This window comes from Culex pipiens, chromosome 3, assembly GCF_016801865.2.
Source record: "Culex pipiens pallens isolate TS chromosome 3, TS_CPP_V2, whole genome shotgun sequence".
NCBI lineage: Eukaryota > Metazoa > Arthropoda > Insecta > Diptera > Culicidae > Culex > Culex pipiens.
In genome coordinates, this window is record NC_068939.1 from 108,097,172 (window position 1) to 108,120,395 (window position 23,224).

At 38.0% G+C, this 23,224-nt stretch overlaps 1 protein-coding gene across 2 annotated transcripts in view; it reads right to left on the bottom strand.

Moving 5' to 3' along the window:
* Positions 1-23,224, bottom strand: part of LOC120421385 (serine proteinase stubble) — a 242,749-nt gene that overhangs the window by 170,635 nt on the left and 48,890 nt on the right. For both annotated transcript variants that reach the window (XM_039584592.2, XM_039584584.2), the window contains exon 3: positions 13,338-13,366. The gene's annotated coding sequence lies outside the window, so the exon portion shown is untranslated. The remainder of the gene's footprint in view (positions 1-13,337; positions 13,367-23,224) is intronic.

A 23,224-nucleotide genomic window follows, 5' to 3' on the forward strand; every position in this document is an offset into this window, starting at 1 on the left:
AACATAATAGTGCTGTTGCAGATAAACATGAAACATTGTATTAAGGATTACATGGATGAAAAGTGAAAATGTTACCAATGTTGTTGAGGGACAACATCACAGCAAAAAATATACTTTGTTTTTATTGCTTTTGTATGGTGCCTTTTAAAAAAAATATAGAAAGGACACATTCTCCAGGTGAAAAAACGAAATATATTTGCTGATAACATCATCGGATTCTTTGGACAATTTTACAATAATAACAATTCTTCAATTACATGTGTTTTTGAAACAAAAATCAAAAATATCTTCTGATTCATCTTTGATTCATGCAGCATAATTGGATTTGGTGGTACAAATTATGATATTTTAATGAAAATATCAATTTATTATTAATATTGATCAAATTTAGAACCTTTTACTTACTTATCCTCAACATTTTCTTAAAAGTTAGAAGTTAGACAAACATTAAATTACGATTTCATCAAATGAAACATTAAAAGTAACCTTACTAATGATCAATTAAAATCAATCATTTTAATCAGCAAACCTACAGGCTGAGTTTTTGTAAGAATACTAAAAAACGTTTCTTAATCCATAAGTAGGGGAGCGGCCGTGGCTGACTGATTACGGTGTTTGCTTTGTAAGCGAATGGTTCTGGGTTCGATTCCCATCTGCTCCCAACGAGAAAGTTAAGAACACATAATTTTGAAATGATGAATATGAACGAAAAATCAAAGTCGCTCGAGGCGGGGTTCGATCCTCCGTCCTTTGGATTGGTATGCAAAAATGCTAACCACTAGGCCATGACGGCTTGGTGAACGTAGACTAGAATTAGGAATAGGGGAAAGTGGGGCAAGTGTAACAAGCTAAGGAAATGCTCGTTAAAACCCATTCAAAACGTTAAAAAAATCTGTCGGATTTTTTAGAATCATCTTATTCCAGGTCTTGACTGAGACTTTGATTGAACAAGTTTTAAAAAAATTCAGTTTTTCAATGTAAAAAATTGATTTTAAAATTTTTGATCTTTCGTACGTTCTACTTAACTAGTGGGGCAAGATGAACAACCCGTTGGGGCAAGAGGAACAATGCATGAAAAAACATGCTAATTTACTAACAATTGAACTGTTATCACTTAGATACATCAGATTTGGATGTTTTTGAAACGTTTCTTTCATTTTCAGATTTAAAAAAAAAATTACTAAAAATTTGACCGTTTTTACGAAAAAAAAATATTACTTAGATGATAAATAGTAAATTTTCATGATATTATTATATCGTGTATGGACAATTTTTTAACAACTGTTTATAAGTTTTTAAGAACTTTTATGTATTTTTTCACAATTAAATATGTTGCTGCAGCAATTCGTATTTTTTTCCATACTAAAAATTCATATGGTACACTTGCCCCACCTGAACAAGATTTTTTAAAAGCTCTCTACAAAAATAACCAAAAGATAAATCATACTTTATAATAGGTGCAAGTCATTGGTAGGGACACTACTGATCTAGGAAAAATAGCATTTTGATAAAATGAGCCTTAAAACGAACCCTAAGCCTTATTTTGTACTTTCCAAATATTATAAGGAAACAAAGGTTTTGAAAAAAACTTCATTCAACCTTATGCCCCGTGGCGTTTATGTCGTTTTGGCGGTTATGTGGTAGTAGAATCAGCTAATTGCATTGCTAGCAACAATTCCTCATACTGGAAATAATGAAAATTGTAAAAATTACGGCCTTACGAGCGATTGTTCCTCTTGCCCCATATGGTCGTCTTGCCCCACCTTCCCCTACTGTTACAGAGAGCGAATTGTGGCGCTATAACCACGGCAAATAGTGTCCAGGGCATTCGTGGAAATACAATGTCCCATCCCAGAGGGTCCCGGAGTACCAAAACTTCTTAGCATGTTGCTCCCAACGAATACAACCAAATCTCGGAGCGTATGGTGGTGTGTCCCCACGCTTCTTCCTCCCCTGTCGATTCAGAATTGTGTTGTTGTTCGAACACTCAGTGCTCAAACTCAACCCAATTACGAGTCATCTCTGCGATACGGCTTTACGCAGTAGGCCTGGCCGCTTTAACGCTTGTGATGTTTCAATGCATTTCGATGCAATGGCGCACTACAAATGTTAATAAATGACAAGAAGAGTGCTAGGCGTCATCTAACCTAAGGCACTCTCCAGGATCCCTTCGAAAGATTGGCTGCGCTAGGGTCTGATTGGTTGAGATTAGATTAGATTAGAATACTAAAAAACGTTTCTTAATCCATAAGGCGGTTGGTGTAAAATCATCCTTTTTTTGCATTCCACACCGAGGTATGGCTATAATCCTACTCTAAAAATGAACTTGTTATTTAAAGCTCGAAAACCCACCATGATGTATACCTATCGACTCAGAATTGAACCGAACAAATGTCTGTCTGTCTGTGTGTCTGTGTGTTACCAAAATTCTAACTCAGTTTTCTTAGCACTGGCCTTACCGATTTAGGCCAAACGGGTCGCATTTGACTCAGTTGAGGGTCCAATAGATCGAGCTCCAACCAAATTTAAGTTTCGATAAGTAGTACAAAAGTTATGTATTAAAATGTGTTTTCGCATATTTTCGTAGGTTGAATAAATGGCAGTAAATCGCACCAAATGTCATCATATTATATATAGTTAGGTCATCGAATAGACCTTTCAAACGAGTCCAAAACATTGACGATCTGGCAACCCTGCCTCGAGTTATGACCGCTTAAGTGATATTTATGTACTATGTTATTCCGGATCTAAAAAAAATATGAAATTTGTGTCCAAACCCATATTATTCCCATTGTTGGTAAAGAGTGAGGAAGGCATCAACCACATAGGTGGATTAAGTTAGTTTTGTATCTACAAAAAACCTTTTCATGGTATAACTTTTAAAATACTTCAAAATGATTCGAGTCAATATGCATACGTGAGGGTTAGGGTGCCAAGAAAAAATGACCCCCTGCTCCACAAGCGGAAAACGGGTTTTTGGGCTATTTTAAGCATCTGTGTAAATTTTGAGCGAAATTGGATAAGATTAACTCATTGATACCCGAGCCTAAAGTTGGTGAAAAAAAAAGTTTTTAATACAAAAATTACTTTTTTAAATCGCTAATAACTTTTCAGGATCGAGTATAACAGCTTTGATATGTTCTACAAAGTTGTAGAGCATTAAAATTCCAATGAGAGTCTCACTTTTGGGAATGTTTGGATGGAAGTAGCGCACTGTTCCGACCAAACAGTAAGGAAATTGGATTTTTCATACATTTTTTCGATTTTTCCCATACAAACTTCACCTCCGAGTATCAATGGGTAAATGATGACAGATTTTGCTCATATTTGGCCCAGAGTCTTAAAATAGGTCAAGGAACAATATTCAGCTTGTGGAGCGAGGTTTTTGAAAAAAAAGTCCCATATTCTAGGCACCCTAGTGAGGGTATATCTAAGAGGTGTATTTAGGAAGTTCAAATTTCGAGTGATTTTATTGCCTTTCCTCAGTGAGGAAGGCCAAAATCATGGTAATATTCATTAGGGAATGATGACAGACTTTGTGTCAAAAAAATGTGCAAGTGCATCAGGAATTGGTGAATTTTCGTCATTTTCTGATAAAAAAAAATAAGAAAAAATCACATTTTTTTACATTTTAAAGTAAAATTACTGAAAAAATCGGTAAAATTTAACCTACAAAATTACCCCTTTTTCTATGAATCACATTGACTATCAAAGTCACATCGATTCTTAAAATAACAGTTTTCACCGAAACTATCATTGTGGGACAGGGTAGGTCATGTTTTGAAAATATAAATGTTGAGAAAAGTCTTGGGGACCATCCACTGACCATGTGGACTCCACGTGGGTGGGAGGCGGAGTTCAGCGATTGTCTACGCTTTAACAAAAAAGATTTGTTTTGTATTGAAATTGTCTAGAAGGGGGGGGGAGAGGTCTTAGATTTTAAAAAAGTGTCCACGTGGTTTATAGTAGATAATAATGCTGGAATGTGAAAATTTTACTCTTTTGCATACCTCAATGCCACCGGTATTAACTTTCAAACACAATCGGTGCAGTTTCCAGTGCAGATTTATGCAAACTACCCAGCCGCCTATTATTACCGTTAAATTATGCATTCGCACCGGAGTGTGAGCATAAACATCCGTTCGAGAGCAACCTTGCCTCCTTCCCGCACATCAGAATGAAAACATAAACACCGCAATTAAATTGTTCCTTTTTTTATGGATCGAACGCCCAACAACAGAATCGTACCAAAAATACAAAACTGCAGCAACAAACTGTATGCGTTGTTGTCCAGGACGGTATCAATGTCCTCTTAATGACTACATCAGGAAACGTCAATTGCCGAGCGCTCAGAAATTAACAGTACCATCACGAGGTCAGTATCCGCTTTACGCATTTCCTTGCCTTCCTCCCCTGGTCCTGTCTGCACACTTTCCAGAAGCAGCAACACTCCCCCAGAAAAGAGGAAAAACGAACCAAACGAAAAACCTGCGCCAATAAAAGGCACAAAAGCATGAAGGAGGAGGAAAAATCGAAACAACTCACACAGTGAGAAACAAATGTCGGTCATAATTATCTGGAACAGAAACACAAAAATTATATCATAAATACCGAGTGGCGCTGCTGCCCCCGGTTCCAGTTGGCCCCAAAAAACGGCTTCCCTCACAAAAACGAGACCCCGTCATGGGTGAGAAAGGGGGAGAAGGCAGTTTTGTCCATTGAGAGATCGTACACTCACACACGAGCCAGTCGATTGAGACGATGCTCGCAATTATATCGGCGCATTGAATTCGAGGTCTCTCTAATCACCTGTTTTCACGTTCGCAGCTCACGGAAAGACTCAGACGACGACGGAACATGCACGTTTTTCTATGCTTGCATGCAGTGCGAAGGGGCTCGTCATGAACTACGTGGCAAGAATTTTACTGTACCGAACCAGTCCTATGCCCCCGAGCAGACGGAAATAACTTGGGAATAACATTTTTTTTGATATTTGAAAATACTAGGCCAATAACATTTTATTATAACAAGATTTGTTATTCGTCGTTATGATTTTTTGTTATTGGATTGTTATTGTAAAAACAGGCTAATATTTTTTTTGTTATTCTTCGAACAAATCTTTGTTATTATTTTTTGTTATTTTAACAACTAATCCGATCATCCCAATAACAGTTGGAGTTATTCTTCCATAACAAAAAATGTTATTCCAAAGTTGTTTTGGCTTTCAACCAATATCAGACCAATAACAAATTTTATTATGATAATAAAAAAAAGCAAAGCAATCCACTTTAACGACCCCCGGGTCTTTTGTGGGCTCTGTTGCAAGTTTCTGCTCATTTCTAGGCGTCCGAAGGCTATGTGTGGTGAGTCACCCAAAACCTCTTTTACGCAAATGGACCGACGTTTTACTTCCCCATCCGATAGAAGGCCAGGAGGATAAGGCGGGAATCGAACCCGCGACCCATAGCAACTTAGGGATCGGCAGCCGAAGCCGCTAACCACCGCGCCACGAGGCCCTCCTATTATTATGATAATATAAACTGTTATTAAACACTTATGTAAAAATGGATTTTTCAAGAAGATTCCATAACACTTTCTGTTCTTTTAACAGTATTTGTTATTGAAATGGCATGAATTTTGTTATTACCGTCTGCCCGGGCAAAACTTTTGGATTTTTTGGAATAGAATGTGCATTATGAAGAGCTGAGGATCGAAGTAATCCATGCGCGTGTGCGGTTCGAATTTTTTTTCGCTGTCAATTTGGTTCTTCAATTTTGCATCCAAAAAATATAATAAATATTTAATTTTGCCCTTTCCTGGCAATATTCGGTGGAAAACTTGGTGGTCAAGGACAAGCGGTTCAGCAGTGGTATCCAGCGGAGCAATTGGAACTCAACCTGGATTTCGAAAAGGGGTTTGGTGTCAAAACGGCCAAATAACGTAGAGCCCGAGCCTGTTGCAGATATCGGAGCTGCATTCCGGATTCCAACGCGAAGAAGATCAGTCAAGATTTTCCAGCAGCAGCAAATTCATCCGGTACACTTTCATGGACAACGGAGGAGTCCATCGGCAACGTCGCCAATCCCAGCTGAAAGTTGTCGTTGGCTGTTTTAAGTCGAAGGGAGTTCATCCGGTCGCAAGTTTATCAAATCGGAAAACTCCTGGAACTCAAATGAAGCCGGTCTTGAAGATTACATTATTTGGTGAGCCCGTTCCTTTTCTAAAACAAAAAAATCTCTCGCTAATACTCTTACATTCGCTCAAATCACTCAAGACATCCACGCCAACCTTATTATATACGCGGTAGGGTGTTCCCTTAGTCGTTCGCTGTGAGTTGTGGATTGCCTGCTTCTCTAATGAAGGTTCGACTGGGGGGGCATGCTTATTAATTTCTCGTCGCTCCATACCCTCAGTGACGTGATGGGAGCAAGGGCGTCTATGCAAAGTGTCCCTACACCCGCTACAAATTTCCGGCGCTTGGGGAGGGAAGCGGGAAACCATTTTGATCTATGCGCTGGTATTTGTAGCATTAAAATTCGTGCAAAAAAACTTATGCACGTGGGTGTACAGACTACGGAGTAAAAGATGATCGAATTGTTCACCTAGCGCTCACATGTGTTCCAGGACCAAGTTGCCTGCGGGTATGGGGATCATACATACATACATACATAGAATGTGCATTATGAAGAGCTTTTAATTTTGAAAATAATGCAGTTATTTAAAGAAAGAAAATGTGTGTTGAAATGATGACCGTTGCAAAAGAAGATTCGAGTCGTACATTTATTCAACGAGGTTTATCGAGGATGGACTACCTGTTTCTGGGTGTAACATTATATAAAATTTCACAAAATTTCACAAAAATTGTACACCCTTTCCTTTTACACGCAGCTGGATTACTACTTTGTTTTGCTGTGTACACGCCGCACACCATGAATATGAATAACTCGGAGCATTTGATACGGTATGTCCACGCCTTCTACTTGTCCTGATGAGTTTATGAAATGTGGGTTCGTTTACAGAATGTGTCTTATGCGATTGATGCATCGCAGTAGGCCTGACCGCGTTATCGAAATTATTGAAATCACGAAAAACGACAAAAAATACTTGGTGCGCAATCTAATAACAAGTTCTCCAGGATACATTCTTCGGGTTGGTAGCGCTGGTAATATTCCATCTGATGAAAACTTAAATGCAACTAATGGCCGAGGGCACTTTAATGTCGGGTTCGGGTGTGGTGATTGTCCACACTCCATACATTTTTTTGTATTGGCTTGGGAGGGGGGAGTTGAGCTTTCCAAAAAAGTGTCCACGTAATTTATGGATGGTCCTTGCTGGAGAGATGTTTACGCGCTATCCTTCCTCCCGGAACAATGCAGATCAGTTCCAAGCTCTCAGTGAGCTGATGATGAAGTACATCTACATCGCATAAGAGACGTCAAAACACAAAACAAACTGTGAATTGTTTTTTTTTCTAATAAAATTAATTGAATTGAATTGAACTGATTAAATGTAGGAATAAAGTTTAGTAACTAAACTTTATTCCTACACACTGTTGAAGAAGTATGCCGAGATAATCATTGGAAATTTTGTAATGTTTATTTTCCATCAAATGCTAATCAAGCCCACCCAACGTAACAGAATAATTTAAGTTCAGAGTAATCAGATCACATCGTAGGTTGGTTATGTCTCATGGGGCTCGACTTAAAAGTTACGCGTATTTGTTTCCAAGACTTCCTACATGTCCAAATCCCCCGGAACCCCGACTCATCTGCTCACAAACTTGCTTGCCTGCTGCCACGAGAACCCCGCCGCGTGCCACCGGTAGTTTGCGGTTCTTCGGATTGGAATCTTATGCTCACGGGCAGCAATGCTAATACCTGCAGTCAGCGAGGGGTCGCCAAATCTTTTGCGTTTGAACCGTACGGTAATGTTAATTTTGTTTGCAAGCGTGCTCGACTGTGCGCGGTCATGGTTTCGCAATTGAGAATCCCACGTGGTGGTCCAAATTTGGTTACGTCTTGAAACAAACGGTTCGATCTGATTGTGTTACTGTTCTTCGAACTGATGGTCGATTATATTGTCAAGGAATTACAACAACTTTACAGCTATGCTCCAATAAATTACTTTTACGTAACATCGAAATACTTTACGATCATTCAACCTGCTCCTGGACTCGTTCCAATCGCCTACTTCTTCCACTCTTCCCAACTTTACTCAACTGTTAACTGTAATCAAGCAGCATAAAAACATCGCCAACGCTTGTGCTACAATTTCCCGGATCGCCTCCGTCTTCTGCCACTTAAAGATCATCAACGCCATCACCACTCCAAGGCCTCACTTATCATCACGAAGTGGCCAATTCCTGCAGCAAAAGCAGCAGCCACAATCGTTTTGGCCAGAGCCTCGGTTGCATTGATTGCAGTCATTTGGCACAAACAGTGGTTTCTTCGCAAAACCGTTGCTTTGAGCTCAATACTTTTGTTTGCTTTATTTCACGTTTGATTTGTGTATTTGAGTTGAATGATTCCATAAAACGATCTAACCACGACAACAAACACCTTGTCAAATCCAGATCCATACGAACGATTACTTCCTCCCCGACAGGAAGTGACAAAGGCACACTCCGAAAATGGACAGAAACTATAATTCCCTGCAACGAAATCGAAATTTCTCCAAATTCAATTATTCGTTAGTAGCGTCATCATCATTACCGCCATCATCGCTCCACGAAAAACGCGCGGAAATCCATTCATCAGCGCCACTAGTTAGTGATTTGGAAAGTATATAATTAAAACAAGACTTTGCGCGCGAGTCTAAATCTGTATCAAAATAACCCGCGACCGGGGCTTCACTTTCGTTTTCATCGCCACCCAGCAGCAGCAACAGCAGAAAGACCCACCTCCTTGCTGGAATCGATGAACTATCGCCACCACCATCAGCATCATCAACAACGACGCGGTTAGGTAAGGCTACGGAGAGTACAGGAAGCACAAAAATGGCCAGATAGTAGAATCTGAAACGCCCGTTGACTGCCGGACTGTATTACATTGATTGTCAAAAGATTTTGGGCGGTTTTCTTTGAATTGTATGAAATATTTTCTATTTCGAAATATGGATTAAATTTGAAGTTTATGTTGCCCTCAAGGGTTCGTCCAAAAATTACGGCCATTAATAGGGAGATGGGGGGAGGGGGATCTTAGGTTTGTGATAGCCCATGGTAACGGTATAGGAAAAGTGCGTGACAGGGGGAGGGGGGGGTCTGAAATCTCGAAAATCTCTGGACCACGTGGACACCTTCAGGGGGGCGATTGTCCACGATCCATACAAAACAGATTTTATTTGTTTGGAAATTGTCCACGATGAGGGGAGGGAGGGGGGGGGGGGTTGAGATTTCCAAAAAAGTGGCCACGTGGTTTGTGGATGGTCCCTAACCAAAATAGGGAGTTTAAATTCCAAAAAAAATTAATAAGTTCATAAATTTCGCGGAAGAGTGACAATTTCGAAGTTTGTTAAACGAATCTATGATATTTCCCCGAAACCCAAATTCCTGAAAAGACATTTCCCCGAATGCCACATCCCAGAAAAAAACATCCTCGAAATGATTTTCGGGGATATAAGATTAGGGAAAGTCAATTTTGAAGAGAAACCAATTAAAAATTTGAGATTTTTAGTTGAAATTATGTAGAACGCTGGTAATTATTCAATCATAAGTTTGCTTACGGGTTTTATCACATACAAGTTGATCTTTGTTAAAATTTTACGATTTAATAAAGGGCGCGCACTTCAGAGCCCTATTTACGCACCCTCAATCAATTTTTTGCCCACCCTTGGAACCAGTTTTCGGCCACCACAAAAACCAAGGAATCAATAGGAATGCTTGCATGAAGATACTCAAATACTGCATGAAAAAGACAAAATAAATGTTTTAAAGTATAATTTCATTGTAGGGTAACAAGTGTCCAAAATATCTTAGATTCAAAAAATACTTTCGAAGGGGTTTGTTTTCTCAGCGTGAGAGACATTAACTTCAACATTATAGCATGTATTTTTGTTTGGTTATCTCTTATCTGTAAACTACAATCGGCTCATATTAAAATTTGGTCTTTAATAAACAAGTTGAAAATATAATCATACTTATTGTGATTTGCGTGATCTGGAATGAATTGCATTTTCATAATATTAACCTTCTTATCAATTATCAAGTTTGGATGCGGATTGAAATGACTTTGTACAGTATTATTGAACTCTATGTTTTATCTTCTATATATATAACAAATTTCGATGGTTTTGTTCGAACGCGAATCAGTTCAATACGGAGCGTCGGATCGATGTGCTCTTTGTTGCCTTGGGTTCGTATAAGCCCAAGGTAGGTTTATACGCTACTAATTGACACTTTGGCCACTCTGGAACCGATTCCGGAAAATCTGCAGATTGTATAGGAAAAGTTACGTAAAATCAAATTTTGATCACAGGAGGCTGAATAAGCAAAAAAGCAAAAAACGTCAACAAACGAAAAAAGGCAGAACGAAGTTTGTCGGGTAAGGCTTGTTGAGTATAAGATTGTTTTGTTCAGTTTACACAAATAAGTATCTTCAAAAAAAATACAACAAAAATACATAACAGCTGAAAAAATTACCTCCGTAGAAAACTTCTAGTACCCCTCGCATTCTTATCAAATAATCACATGTTTGGAACATAATTTGGTACCGGTATTTCACCGTTCAAAATATCCTAGAATGTTTAAAAAACATGTTCAAACCTATTTCACTATTTTTCCGCATGATTTTCAATCAAAAAAAAATCTAGAACTTGTTGATCTTAGAATAGTACAGTACTTAATTCGTCCAGGGCGAAAATTCGATCTCGTGATTATTCGCGTTTTTTTTTTCAGACAAAATTCATTATTTTCCCACATTTAATTTATTTATCATTGTAGCTGGATTTAAAAAAATATGACGTAAATTACGCAACCCATTTTCAAATGCTGCAAAAAACGTTTATAACACAAATAAAAGTTTATGATAGGGTAAAAAATTATTGAAGTTGGCTAAATACAGTCTTAATCCATTAGGAGGGTGAAAACTGGGTTCCTAATTCGAGTGTGAAAAATTTGTTAAACTCTTCAAATAAATGTTTTAATGAAAATGCGGTCAAAAATAATCATCATTTCCATGACTTTTTATGAAACTATCTGTGAAAATGGTAGAAAACTCACAACTTTGACAGAACCTAAAAAAATATGTGAAAATTAAAAAAAAACACAGAGAAAATATTCCAAACACGATTCTATGTTAATACTATCAGCACATCAGTATACAAAAGGGAAAAAATATATGGCAATCCACATTTCTCAAAGTAATGAGCAAAATTGTGTTCAAAAATGTAGTGTTTTGACTTTATATACATTAGTTTGACAAAATAAATAAAAATAAAGAATCATCTTTTCTTTCATCACTGCAAAAATCTGGCAGGGTAAAAATTACCCCTTGGAGCAAAGTTTCACGGAAATCAATTAGGGGTCGGGGCAACTGCTGTGATAATTGGCGGAGAATGACCCCTTTCTACAATCAACCTTATTTAGGTTAGGCCGTTGCAATTTTTTTTTTGAAGTTTATGTCCCTCGACTCTGATCAAAGTCTAGGGAAGGCGAAAAAAAGAATTTACGAGCCATGGTTTCAACATCTGAATGAAAAAAGTGTCCAGTTGTTTCATTAGTTTCATTAGTTTGCATACGTCAATACCTTAGTATTGACGAATTTTTTTTTTTTTTTTTGCGAAAAAAAGTTTTTGCGTTGCTGTACATTGGAATTTCATTTAAAATCAAAATACTTTTAATCCATCCCAAATATGCTAAATATGATTATCAATGCAGAAAAATGAGTTTAAGATTGTTTTATGTTGATTTGACTTCTATTTTCATTAAAATTTAGAAGTTTTTTGACCAAATTATTTTTTTGCCTTTGAAAAATATTTAAAGTAAATCTTTCCCTGTTCCTGAGGGGAACAACCGTGAAGAGTATCGGGGCCGGCATTTACAAAGCGGATTCAGTGACAGTTTATAAATCAACTTAATGTTAGCATGTTAAGGCTAATGTTAACATTCCATAGGTTGTCTTCCTAAGTTGTCTTGATAAGGTCTAGTTTGTGACGATACACTACCTTCCCTTTACTAAGCCATCGAATCCAGAAGGGAAAAGATCATCAGTTGTGTTGGTCCGAGCCGGGATTTGAACCCCGATCTACCGCTTACGAGGCGGAAGCGTTACCACTGGGCTACGCTACTCGTTAAAAAAATATTTACAACGGCATTATTACGGAAGCAATAATCATAATTTTAAGATGTCAATCAATCATCGGGCCCAGTTTGCTACGTGGGGTTGGGTTGAATTCTTATCACCTCAATTCTTGGAAGAAGTTTTCTAATCTTTTTCGCAAAAAAAATCTGAGTTTTGCAACAGTTCTAAATCTCTTTAGCCCACACAGTATCCATCCCGCACGGGCCATGGCCCACCCGGACGACCCTACCATCAACGCGCACCTTAGTCGTCCCCGCTGTCGTCGACCTCGGACCTCCGGCTTGGGCTGCGATCCTCGGCGGCGCTAATGCTACCAAACCCGGATTCCGGGAGATTGGAGCGGTCCACAATGGTGCACAAAAGTAAAAGTCTCCGGCATCCGTTCGCGTTCGCGCAAATATCTGTAAATCACGTTTCATCAATCATCTACCTTCCACCGGCCCGCCGGCCGGACGAACCGTTCCACATCGTCCTCTCTGGTCAGTGGCCACCGCCGAGTTGCGTCAAAGGTCAATTGCTGCAGTTGCTCCAATTGGCCCATCGCATCGTAGACTTCGCAATGCTTGATGAGATGAGCCGGCTTTGGGAATTAATAAACGCGCCAAAATGGGAAGGAGCGCCCCTGGACCTGGGTCGCGGGGCTCGCGCTAAAATTGCCCAAAATGCCGACGATTGAAGCAAATGGGTAATTACAGTGTTCAATTGTGAGCGCGGCCAACCGAGGCAGAAAGCGACGAGGGGAAAAGCGTTGGGTAGAAAATGAAAAACATGAATCAAACCCATGGGGTTGATTCAGAGGGTGTAGGGGAGAAACACAACACAAATTGGCGAGAAATTAACCTTTTGTCAGGTGGGCTTCAAAAACGCTAAATTATTTATTGTTAGGTGGCGCTAGACCATAGCAAAACACACGATTTAGTCACGCAAACTAGCGAAGCAGGATATCCTGATGTGACAACCTCAAGTGGTGCCACATGACGCAACGTTTTTGCCGCGTTGCGTATGCTGTCTGTATTGAGACTAAATTGAATGTGTACTTACATTTTGTGATGAAGGCCAGTTGGTGACATCTGCAAAAATAAAATGAAAAGATGAGTTTAGTAAACTTTGAATCATAACAAACATTAACAATTGTATACCATGTTTTAGCATATTTTGTGCTTTTGACAAGTCTAATCTATTCTTATTGACAGACGTGTAACAAGGCAATGCAAAAGCGTAACAAAATAAATCAAAAAAGAAATTCTTTTAAATCAACATTGCCTTTCATAATGACAAATCAATATTACACAACTCTACATTTTCGAAGTTGATGTCAGTAAACGCTTTCCCCGAGCAGGGATAAATAACACGGGAATACCAAATTTTGAAGTTTTTGAAGATTCTAAAAAATAACAAGATTGAAAAATAAGTGTTATTAAAATGAAACTGGATTGAAATTCACCAAAATTCAATAATCTGTCGATTTACTCGTTTTTTAAAGTATTTGGTTATCCCTACTTAGAGAAATTTCAACGTTTTTTTTAATCTTATATACTTATATACTTATATACTATATATTATATACTTATATACCATTTTTTTTTTTCATAAAATTATTTTTATTAGGTCCTTTTTGGTACTGGGACCTGGTTAGGACCGAGTCGGCTTTTGTAATTACAAAAAACTTAATAATTACAGAGGATCTTGTGTGTAAATGTTAGTGGGAGGGGAGCCGATTACCCGCGGCCTACTCGGGGTTAGTAGGGAAGGGATTCTTACTTATATACTATAGTGGGTATATAAAAAAAAATGAAAATCAGCTTTAACATTTTTGGGTTTCAAGTCATTTTAGCGCAAAATTAATTATCTCATCAAAATTTATTAAAAAAAAATTCCCATAGTTTCAGAGGAATTTGATGAAACCTTCAAAAACCAAAATAATACCGAAATGTGGCATCCTGACTTAGATTTTTTTTTCACAATTTCAAGTCATTTCTTTAGCGGGTATATCAAAAATGTTTGAAATCAAGTTTGAAATTTCCGGTTTTCAATGAAAGCATTCGCTTTGAGACATCATTTTAGCGCAAAATTTATTATTTTGTCAAAATTGGTCAAAATTTTCAAACAAAAACAAAACAAAACACTGTAATTCCAAAAGAATACCAAAATGTGCCATCCTGACTTAGAAAATTTTCCACAATTTCAAGTCATTTCTTTAGGAGGTATATCAAAAATGTTTAAAATCAAATTTGAAATTTCCGGTTTTCAATTAAGGCATTCGCTTTGAGACATCATTTTAGCGCAAAATTAATTATTTTGTCAAAATTGGTCAAAATTTTCCCATAGTTTCAGAGGAATTTGATAAAACACTTTAATACCAAAATAATACCAAAATGTGCCATCCTGACTTAGAGAATTTTCTACAATTTCAAGTCATTTCTTTAGGGAATATATCAAAAATGTTTAAAATCAAGTTTGAAATTTCCGGTTTTCAATGAAAGCATCCGCTCTGAGACATCATTTTAGCGCAAAATTAATTATTTTGTCAAAATTGGTCAAAATTTTCTCATAGTTTCAGAGGAATTTGATAAAACACTGTAATACCAAAAGAATACACTCAAAAAAATTAGTTCGTGTAAACGTGTAAACGTGTAAACGGTGGCATGAACGCTGTTCACGTTTACGCGAACTCATTTTTTTGAGTGTACCAAAATGTGGTGTTCGACCATTTACAAATTCTGCAATTTTGCAATATCAAAACAATACCTCAAATTGGTATGATCACGCAGATAAATATTTTGTAGAATCAGCCTGTACGAGGTTTGATTCAATAAAATTTTTGTTGAATATAATCAACGCCGATTTTGCGTTGAAACAAACCTTGATTTTCTCAATTCCACAAAAATCTTTTGTTGTTTTGAAAAAGTTGCTTTGACGTTTAGCGTTGATTCAACAAAAATCTTGATTTTCAAATCAACAAAACGTTTTGTTGATTCAAATATGCCTTATTTTTCTACGTGATAGCACATTTTGCTCTTGCATAATCCTTAAGACAAATTTTAAAGGGTCCATGAATACCAAAATTTTGTATTGATACCAGAGAAAGGTATTATTACGCATTTCCTTGTTATTTACCCATGCTCGGGTCGTCAAGGTATGATAAATTTGGGCTCTCTAAACACGCTTCTATCGACAGGATTGAATTTTTGGTGAATTTTCTGTCAATAACTAAAAGTGTAAGTTTCTACTTTTTCTGAAAGTGATTATATTGGACCACAAAGTACAATTTTCCAAAAAAAAATGTTTTTCCCGTCGGTGGGAGTGACATTGGTTCTGGGGGATGAGATTGGGTCAAAGTGATTTTTTACAGGTTTTACCAATTCTCAGGTTCTTCTCACTGAAACTAAATTCTTTTAAAAATGCCAAAAATGACCTCTCGACTTTTTATTACTTTTGAATGGAATTCGAATCGAAAAGTACCCAAATGTTTGAAAATTTCTACTTAAAACATTGTAGCATGTCATTAGATTCCCTCGAACAAGAAACACTGTTAGATTACTTTTTCTACCATATCTTCGTATTTGAGCATCCTTTTTGGTTTCATTTGACCCAATGTCACCCCCTGTAAGGGGAGAGATTGGGTCAATTTTCAAACGATTGGCATTTAAGGTTGAGTTCATAAAATTCCCCTATATTTTGGGAAAATGTTATTAAACTATCTAAGAACAATTCTACGTTAAAAGATTTTCGATGTTATTTAAATTGTTTTTGTTATTAAAAAATTACGAGAAATGTATCGTTTCTTGACCCATAGTCACCCCCACTGACGGTATAAGTTTTTTATAGATTTTCCTCAAGATATATTCTAAAACATGAGCACTAGATAAAAATAATTTGTAACAACTTGCTATTAACCCATCATACTTAACTCCAGTCGAAGAAAGCAGAAATAATGCAAACAAAAGCTTTTCGCCAAAACAACAAACGTTTGATTTATGAATGAATGTGAAAGAAATGCCGCCCACTTCTACACCGAATTTAACTTTCATGAACTAGTTGAATGGCCAAATCGTGCAGAAAGCATGCACAACCACAGATAAACTCCAAATCAGCATGAAAGAAAAAATAAACAAGAAAAAACAAGATTAAGAAGACAACCACGCGCGGCCATAGTAAATTAATTTCACAATCGTCTTACAGTTGTTGATGATTTATCTAATCTAGCATATATGCATGTTAATTTTATTTTGTTTTATAGCCGACACGCGTCTTCCGGATGCCTCCTTGCTGGAGCTGACCGTACGTTTCATTAAAGAGAATCCCCCGTGGAATCCGCGGCGGCCCACCCCCGTCCACCAGCACCCCACGTGCTTTTTTCGCGCCAACTAACGGCGTACTTTTTTGCCCCAACCGACCACGCGGTGAGCTAGTTTTGCTCACTCTTACTCTCCCTCACACAGGCTTGCTGCCATTATTGGGGGAGGGAACGAGGCAGGTGGAACCAAAATCCCCGGGTCCACAGAGATGCCACGGAGTCCGAAATTCAATCTCAAGGATTAATCAGTAGAATTCTCAAACAGGTCCGATTTTATCGGCACGTTCCGTGTACAGCACACACACAACCCGAGGGATCTGCCCCCGAAGACCGAGATGGCGACGACTCCCGGACGGACAGTTCAGAGCATCTTACAGTGCCGCAGTCGGATCGATACACTTATAGGCCTGTACAATCGGCAAAGGGCAACAGGAAGAAACATAACGGAAAACTGTGGCATCGATACGCGCGAGATAAGTGAATCGAAAGCAGGGTGGGTACTTGATCCTGATTTAAAAAAGTAGCAATTACTAGGAAGTTCGATTTGATGTTGCTCCAAATAAAAATTATTCAAATATTCTAATGTGTGCGTGTGTGTGTGTGCGCAACCAACCAAACGGAACCACGCGGCCGCTTCTTACAAATTCAGTTGTTTCCATGTATTTTCAGTTCTACATTATATACATGCAAATAACTCGCATAGGCATTTGGAAGGTGTTAGCTCTGCCGAGCTTCGGTGACCCATTTCTACGCTGGCTAGCCGAGCGCGAGGTACTTCAGCTTTATCGACAAGCCCCGCCCTAAAGAACGTTTGCATCAATCGGATTCAAACGTTATTTTGAACTTCCGAACCCTTGTCAAATGGACAAGGACCCAGCGCGTATATAGTTTGATAGTAACAGTATTCCTAATTCCAGTCATAGTTCACCAAGCCGTGATGGCGTAGTGGTTAGCATTTTGCTTACCAATCCAAAGGACGGGGGATCGAACCCCGACTCGGGCGGCTTTGATTTTTCGTTCATGTTCAGAGTTTCAAGATTAATATTTCCTATACTTTCTCGTTGGGAGCAGATGGGAATCGAACCCAGGACCATTCGCTTCGAAAGCGAACACCGTAACCAGTCAGCCACGGCCGCACCTAAAAATTATTGAAATATTCTAATTTGTTTAAATTGATTTTATTAGTAGATAATCACTACACAATTTCGCATTGCTTAAAATCTAAGGTATTTGTCCTTATTTTGGGCCTAATAAGCCGAGCGCACTTTTATTTCCCTTGCAGCCTTGCTTATATTACATGAATAAGTTGGTTGGTTGGACATTCTTTGTGGCTATTTTCGACCTACCTTCTGATTTTAAGGGGTTACATACATGTATATCGGCAAAAAAGTCAGACGTTAGTATGAGCACACACTTCAAATTTTTTAAATAATTTTTCATGGCATTAAAATATACATTTTCACCTACTAACAAAACAAATTTGATGATATTTGGTTGCATCATTGCCGAGATATAGCAATTTCAAGTTAGCAGTTTCAAAAAACGGGTGCCACGATATCTCAACACTGTCTTGACCAAATCGGCTCAAAATTTTGGTGAGGGCTCGTTAAACCGGTCCTGTGTGCATGACGAAGCCCGATTTTCAAAAAGTTTATTTTAAAAAAAAAAAGATAAAAATATTTTTGTATTTTTCATATAAAAAACCGTTAGTTTTTGATTTTTGTATTTTTTTAAAAAGCAAATTTTAAAAATTGAGCTTCGTCATGCACACGGGACACATCTTGAGAGTCTTCACCTCAAATTTCAGCAAATTTGGTCCATCCCATCTCGAGATATCGTAAATCAACTCGGGGTTTAGAGAACAACAAAGTTTGACAGCCCGCTTTGCGCATGGCAAAATTTTGAGCTTAAATCGTCTCTTACTCAGTTTAATCATGAAATATCTTCATGAAACTTTCAGGAGTGATTAATAATCATCTTTTGAGTGGATTTAACAAATATTCTGTAACATAAAATTTTGTGATTTTCTACATGTATGTAACCCCTTAAACCCCTTAAAGGTGGAACGGTAACTTCAACTCGCTGGTTCTCGGGCATTACTCAACCAATCGGGACGATTCTTGTTTCCTGTGATTTGTAAGAAAGTCTATATGATCCTAAAATTTGTCAGAACTTGATTTGAACAAATATGTAATTTCTGCGACCGAAAACATCGTTCCACTTTTTTTAAAACGACTGCCTCCGCGGAATTTTCTGTGAATTTTTTTTACACGCGAAAAAAAAAGTTGGAACGATGTTTTTGATCGCAAAAATTGCAAGTTTGATCAAATTAGGTTCTGCAAAGTTCTAGAATCATCCTAACAAATCACTGGAAAGAAGAATTATCTTGATTGGTTGAGTTATGCCCGAGAACCATTGAGTTGAAGTTACCGTTCCAACTTTTTTGGAGCCTTGGGCGTTGGAATGTTAAGCCACAAAATAACATTAGAATGATTGATTTCACTTGCATTACGTGCATCATTAGCATGGACATCATTATTTATATTATTCGTGTATGAGTTTTGAACATAATTAAACATTTGTTGCGTAGCCAAACAACAAGCCCGTAATATGCTAGAAAGACTGTAACATGTGAAAAGCGCACACACACTGTCACAGTTTGTAGAAGTGTCAAATGGACTGTAAATAGAGCCATGCTCTCCGAGATGGACGAAGTAACTTTAATCAGTTATTTTATTGATTTGGTGGCAGTTTAGTGATTTTTTTTTTGCAATGGGATTGTGCAATCCACCAGCAACAAAAAAACATTGCCCGTGGTTTAGAATTTTGGCAATGGGCAGCTAGCAATTTGCCAAGAAAAAAGTAAAGAGTGATATATTTATTGCTTTATTTCTAATTTAAGAGGTTTTTTCGTTTGAATGGACAATTATCCACGAAGGGGGGGGGGGGGGGGGTGAGATTTCCAAAAAAGTGTCCACGTGGTTTGTGGATGGTCCCCCAATAGAAATTTGGAGTTCCTTCCAACTATGGTTTACACTATAATTTATTTAGATGTAATTCTAACATTAGAAATTGCAAGAGAAGGTATTCCAGAAGGGTCATTTTTTATCTAGAACAACATTTTTCATTTTAAAATTCCATGTTTTTTCTAGCATTGCAGGGTTATTTTAAAAAAGTCTAAAAATGTTGATTTTTGAATGTTATGATAAAGTTGGTCATCTTTGATCATTGCCATCCAACGTCACCCGCTACAAACACGAACGACTAAACAAAGTGAAACAAAAAAGTAACTTTTTTAAAACTCTTTTCCGTAAAATCTACATTGAAAAATATTTGCAGCGTCATAATTAGTATATTTTCAAAATGGAGTTGTTTTGAAACATGTGTACAAAATGAATTTGTGAGAAATAAAAAAAAATATTCCTCATTTTCCAACAATGTGTAGGACGTGTCACAAGATAGCACGATCATTTTGATGAGAAAGATAAATATTACATAGCAATCAAGGTTGACGACAAAATCAACCTTGCTTGCATGCACTAAAACAGTTCAGCTCTTCTCTTCAATTATTATGCAAACTCAGGAGACGCAACAATGATGATGATGATATTACATTTGAGAAATAAAAATATTGAAAAATAACATGTGGGTCATTCCATCTGAAGCGGAACAGCATTTGAAAATGACCCTCTCCGATCCTGCTCAAATTTGGCAGGGCTGTTGGTACTATCAAAACATGCAAGAATCCTGAATTTCATCCAAATCGGACCACCCCCTCCATTTTTGTACCTCCCCAAAAAATCGACTTTTTGGCGATTTTTGAGCGAACCTCCTAGTTTCAAACGGCGATAGCTCAGGAACCACAAATCTTAGAAGGTCGGTCTTAGACTCAATTTTGAAGGAAATTGGACGTAGAATCCATTTCCGTGATCAAAATTTTGATTAATTTATTTTGTCTACGTGTATTACGCAATTGAAAACTTCAAAAGGCCGTATCTCAAAACACCCCAGCTTATTTTTTTTATTTGACCTCACCATCGTATTCCCCGGACAATTTTACATAAGAATCACTTATCGACAGAAAATAATATGTTTCGTTCCAGAGATATCGAATTTAAAAGTTTTGAGTATTTGAGATTACCTACATCAGCTTCATTCGCCGCATCTACTAGAAGCACACAGGCGGTGATATTTCATCATAAATAATGTTTACCAAATTGGGCAAAAATTAACTGTATAATATTGTAGGAAACTGGAGTTTAATCGCAAATGTGTATCTGCTAAAAAAAAAAAAAAAATGAGGTGAATTTCTGTGCTAACCCATAGGATAGAGCAATAACGACACACAGTAAAGGGCAGAATTGGATTCCGACGGAGCGAGCAGGAAAATGCAATTAATCTTGTTAGTAACACTGAACAATAAGTGCACGATACATTATTGAGTAAAAAATATGAATTAAAATGAATAAAATTTGTTGATACGTTGTATTCTAGTGAAGGACGATCACAAAGAGTAGGAAAAGGATTTCTGGAAAGTATAAAACTGAAAAATGTAAGAAAATCACAAAGTTTGATCTGCTGCAAAGCGGCTAATTCCCCAAAATATTTTTGCGATGATTTCGGCACCGTCCGAACAACAATGTTTTTTTACTTCTATTATTCTTGGATTCTTGGAACACAATACGGCTGCTGTTGTCACGAATAAGGATTTTTTTTGATTAAATTGAACTTGAACAACCCAATCTTTTAATCAAATGGAGCTGGCTCACAATATAAAAATTGATTTAATATGATCAATCTATTAAACCATAAAGCAGATTTTGGGGTTTTTGCTGAATGGCACTATTTTGCTACCGCCCATGACAAAGGCCCTAGTCATGGCCTCGGAGGTACTCTAAAACGGTTAGCAACACGTAAAAAACGGTGCATTCAAAATAACCCAATAAATATTCCTTACACAAAAATAGATTGATCAAGGCATTAGCTATTTGAATAAATATTTGCGTAAAATTATAAAAATAAAAATTAAATTAATCATCTCCCAGAACACCAGGTAGCAGTTATTGATCAGCCCGCCTGTGTGCTTCTAGCAGATGCGGCGAATGAAGCTGATGTAGGTAATCTCGAAAACACAAAACTTTAAAATTCGATATCTCTGGAACGAAACATATTCATTTCTGTCGATAAGTGATTCTTATGTAAAATTGTCCGGGGAATACGATGGTGAGGTCAAATCAAAAAAATAAGTTGGGGTGTTTTGAGATACGGCCGTTTGAAGTTTTCAATTGCGCAATACAGGTAGACAAAATAAATTAATCAAAATTTTGATCACGGAAATGGATTCTACGTTCAATTTCCTTCAAAATTGAGATTAAGACCGACCTTCTAAGATTTGTGGTTCCTGAGCTATCGCCGTTTGAAACTAGGAGGTTTGCTCAAAAATCGCCAAAAAGTCGATTTTTTTTAGGAGGTACAAAAATGGAGAGGGTGGCCCGATTTGGATGAAATTCGGGATTCTTGCATTTTTTGATAGTACCAACAGCCGTGCCAAATTTGAGCAGGATCGGAGAGGGTAATTTTCAAATTTGCACTTTTTCGTGCACAGTTGAGGTGGAATGACCCATGTTGTGTACCTGTTACGACTTATCCAACGACTAAAACCTACGTTTGGCAATAAAGCGCTACCTTAACGATATATAAATCAAGTAACCACCCTGATCACACCTCACTGGGCTAAACAAACTCTTCACCGGTGTCCCAGAACTATCGGGAAGAACATCGCGAGGAAAGTTCCAAGTGCTTGTGCGAACATTTCCAAGGGCTTCACCAGAAGTAAGTAATGCACCTTGTGCAGCGGACTGCATTTTCACCATCTGCACCCTCCGACGAACATAAATAAAAGATTTTCCTTTCGTATTACCGTTACACTCGTACATCACGCAGTTTGTTCTCCTCTCTGTCTTTATCTCGTTCTACGCACCCTACCGGTTGATGTCGAATGCCGTTGATGTATTTCTTCCTTTCTTGGAAGAAGCTGGCTGGATCGAAGAATCGATCCACCACAACGACCGCGAGCCCCGTTTGATGTATAATGATTTAATGAACTGCCGTTGAGCAGTTGATCAGAACGCATCGTAAAACAGAACTTTTCACACCTTACACACTTTGCGCAAATACCTCCCAGGCCGAGGAAGTCGGTGGTGGGTTTTGCGAAACGGAGCGTTGAAAAACAGCCGCGGCTCCGCCCAAGGCATAGGCGAGGATGATCCGTTACGGAACCTGGCCACTAGGAGGGGAAACCCATCATCGGAGATTATCCCAAGCAGATTGCGCGAGCGCGGCATCCTACAGGGCTCGCGTGAGTACGGTCAGGCAGTGCCCACAAGCACAGCTGGTGACCCCGTTTTCGTGGAGTGCGTCGTATCAAGATCGCGAATATCTATGTGTAGAGTCTCCCTGTCAGATGAATCGATTGGGTGACGTACTACAGCGTATACTGGGGCCCGAACTGCTGGGTGCATTTAGGGACAACCTTTGGAGGATGCAATGTTGCAGTGGTTGTGTAACTTGAACCGTAAGGTGAACTTGAAGCAAGACCAGAAAGGCAGAAATTTAAGCTTTTTAGAGAAGC